Source organism: Macrotis lagotis, chromosome 5 (genome assembly GCF_037893015.1).
Source record: "Macrotis lagotis isolate mMagLag1 chromosome 5, bilby.v1.9.chrom.fasta, whole genome shotgun sequence".
NCBI lineage: Eukaryota > Metazoa > Chordata > Mammalia > Peramelemorphia > Peramelidae > Macrotis > Macrotis lagotis.
Genome location: NC_133662.1, coordinates 7,520,700 through 7,524,602, shown reverse-complemented (window position 1 = coordinate 7,524,602; position 3,903 = coordinate 7,520,700). Strand labels below are relative to the sequence as shown.

The 3,903-nt window shown below is 41.0% G+C and overlaps 1 pseudogene; it reads left to right on the top strand.

Moving 5' to 3' along the window:
- The first annotated feature begins 1,468 nt into the window (after positions 1 to 1,468).
- LOC141523437 (uracil phosphoribosyltransferase homolog pseudogene) lies at positions 1,469 to 2,371 on the top strand (annotated as a pseudogene).
- The last annotated feature ends 1,532 nt before the right edge of the window (positions 2,372 to 3,903 follow it).

The following is a 3,903-nucleotide window of genomic DNA, read 5'->3' as shown; positions in this document are numbered from 1 at the left end:
TTTGGCCAGGGTAGACATGGAGGGGAAACTCCCCTACTATGTGGTTGCTATTACATGTCATTGTGTTGCTCCCACTGTACCTTCTCCTTCCTCTTCTAATGTTTTTTTTTTTTTGGTCCTTTCTGCCAGTTGGGCAGTCTTTGCTGATTACATAGTTTGTGTTGGATATGTGTGGTTGTGGTACAAAATTTCTGATTGTATTATTATATTCATGACCTGGTTGCTGATGCTGATTGCTTCAAGGTACAATTATTGAGTTTATCTTTGAGTGAAAGAAAAATGTTTATTAAAACTTATTCCTTCTGAAGGGAAGAAGGGGAAAAGGGAAAGGGGAAAAAGGGGAGGGGGTCATTTTAAGAGGGCAAATACACTGAAGTGGTGGTATTCAGAAAGAAAACACTGGGGAACGTGGATAAAGGAAAAAAGGGAGAAAAATACAAACAAAAGGAAGATAGCATGGAGGGCAATAAAGAGTTAATAATTATAACTTTGAATGTGAATGGTATGAATTCTCCCTTAAAAGGTAAGTGGATAGCACAGTAGAGTGGATTAAAAACCTGAATCCTACAATATGGTGCTTACAAGAAACTCATTTGAAGAAGAGAGATGCATATAGAGTGAAGGTAAAAGGTTGGAGCAAAATATATTTTGCTTCAGCTGAAGTGAAAAAAGCAGGGGTAGCAATCCCTATCTCAGACAAAGCAGCTGCAAAAATAAATAGCATTAAAAGAGATAAGGAAGGAAACTATATTCTCCTAAAAGATAACATAGACAATAAATTAATTTCAATACTAAATATGTATGCACCCAATGGGACAGCCTTCAGATTCTTAGAGGAGTCGAAAGAGCTATAGAAAGACATAGACAGCAAAACTCTACTAGTGGGAGATCTCAACCTCCGGCTCTCAGATTTAGATAAATCGAATCACAAAATAACAAGAAGGAAGTTAAGGAGGTAAATAGATTGTTAGAAAACCCTAGATATGATAGCCCTATGGGGGAAATTGAATGGGGATAGAAAGCAATATACTTTCTTTTTTCCAGTACATGACACTTACACAAAAATTGACCATATACTAGGACATAAAAACCTAATGATCAATTGCAGAAAGGCAGAAATAGCAAATATCTCTTTCTCAGATCATAATGCAATAAAAATCATATGCAATACTGGGACAGGGAGATATAGACCCAGAACTAATTGGAAACTAAATAACCTCATTTTAAAGAATGAGTGGATCAAGCAACAAATTTTAGAAAGAATTAATTATTTCATCCTAGATAATGACAATAATGATACAACATACCAAAACCTATGGGATACACTCAAGGCGGCTGTCAAGGGATATATTATATCTCTAAATGCTTGCGTGAATAAATTAGAGAAAGAAGAAATCAATAAACTAAACATGCAACTAAAAAAATTAGAGAAAGAACAAATTGGGTGTGGGGCCGCGGCCCCCGGTGGATGGCCCAGCAGCTCCAGCGGCCCGTCACCATGCGCTGTCACAACCAGCAGCTGGTCCCCGCGGCTCTGGCACCGCCTCCCCGTGCCCCGAGCCACCAGAAGGCCCGGCCAGGAGCTGGCGTGGGGCCCGGCCAAGCCGGCCGCGGCCCAGCCAGGGACGGCACCGAGGGCTCCCAGCGGGAGAAGGGGCCTCCCAGGCGGAGGAGGGCAAGCCGCAGGAGCCCTCCTGCCCGCTGGGCCCACAGCTCAGGCTGCTCCCCATGAACGACCAGATCTGGGAGCTCCAGACCATCATCTGGGACAAGACAGCCAGTCGAGGGGACTTCATGTTTTCTGCAGACCGTTTGATTAGGCTTGTTGTGGAAGAGGGGCTGAATCAGCTGCCGTACAAAGAGTGCACAGTGACCACTCCGACAGGTTATAAGTATGAAGGAGTGAAATTTGAGAAGGGGAATTGTGGGGTCAGCATAATGAGAAGCGGAGAGGCCATGGAACAGGGTTTGCGGGACTGCTGCTGCTCAATCCGAATCGGAAGATTCTGATCCAGAGTGATGAGGAGACCCAAAGAGCCAAGGTCTATTATGCCAAGTTCCCCCCAGACATTTATCGGAGAAAAGTCCAACTGTTATATCCAATTCTAAGCACTGGAAATACTGTCATTGAGGCTGTAAAAATCCTTATAGAGCACGGTGTTCAACCCAATGTCATCATCGTCCTTAGTCTCTTTTCTACTCCTCATGGTGCTACGTTGATCATTCAGGAGTTCCCAGACATCACCATTTTAACCACAGAGGTCCATCCTGTTGCACCAACACATTTTGGACAGAAGTATTTTGGAACAGATTAACTTCAAGGAAAACTTAGTTTCCCTATATGATATTATAAGAGTGTACCGAGTTTCCTCTTGTCCCATTTTGGTTGGGGAATGGGATGAGACAATGCAAATGGAGGGGCTATTTACATGAATTTCTCTTTCTGAGCCAAACAGAAAATATTGGTGGTATCTTCATTTAATTTGGGTTTTTTTTGACCGTTGGAACCAAGTGTAGTAATAAGGCACACTCAGCTCTTAGAATTGATGGGAATTTTAATAATGTGCTTATGCAAATTAGCGGGCTCTTCAATGAATTAATGTATTCTCTAGTTTCTGAACTGCCTTGCTCTGAAGTTTCTTGTAGTTAGAAATAAAACCAAAAAGAGTCAGTTCTCTAAGACCCATTGGGATTTGCTTTGTGTTCTGTATGCTTTTTGCTCCCCTGAGGGTGGGTTTCTGTGTGTAATGTGTGTGTGTGTGTGTGTGTGTGTGTGTGTGCGCGCGCAGGCGCACGCCCGTGCGCCTGCACGTGTGTATGGGCTAAGCCCACTTTCCACCTTCTTCTATTCTTCACTTTCCCAGTTTTGGCTTTTTTTCTGGTGACTCATAAACAAAACTGAACGCCTCTGGAATTTTTCATTTTTTTTCCCATCCAGCCGGCAGATGCAAGATGTCGGCCCTAGAATGTGTGCTTGACTTTTCAGTTGGTCCATTTTTTCTCTCTGTGGCTCGCTTCCCAAGCAATGTGTACCTGGCTGGGTAGTGAAGGAAAAGGGGGCCATTTTGGCAACTGGGCTGGAGCAGTGACCACGCCAGCGGACTGACCACCCCAGGGAAGACAGAATGGCAACACAGGAGGGCTAAGTACAGTTAAATACCATCCATCCAGAGAAAGGAAATGATGGTTAGGTGTGAGTGGGGCAGGGTAGGGGGTGGTGGCAGACAGAATGGTGTTTTGCTTGGTCTTTTAGCCAATAAGTAAATTAAAATGATGTGATTCATATTGATATTTTTAAACTAGGAGACCAGGACTTGGAAAAGTCATTTGGCAAGTTTTGTTGATTGTAATGTGCCAAAATGGGACAAAAGAAGGTCATACTTTGTATAATCCCGATAATTTGTGGGTGTTGCTATTCTGGTTTCCCAAATGGAGAAGGAATCATTTTTGAAACAAAAGCTTCTCGGTCAATTGCTTGTAAAAACCTGTACCCTATTTTGCATTGATATTTAAAAAAACAATTCTAAAAAAACAAAAAATAAAGAACAAATTAAAAACCCCAGTTAAATACCAAATTAGAAATTCTAAAAATTAAAGGAGAAATTAATAAAATGGAAAGCAAGAAAACTATTGAACTAATAAATAAAACCAAGAGTTGGTTTTATGAAAAAAAAAACAATAACATTCATAAACCTCTGGTCAATTTGATTAAAAAAAGGAGAAAACCAAATTGATAGTATCACAAATGAAAAAAGGTGAACTCATCACCAATGAGAAAGAATTAAAGTAATAATTCAGAATTATTTTCCCCAACTCTATGCCAATAAATTTGACAATCGAAGTAAAATGGATGAATATTTTAAAAAATGTAAATTGCCCAGATTAAATGAAGAGGAAATTAAA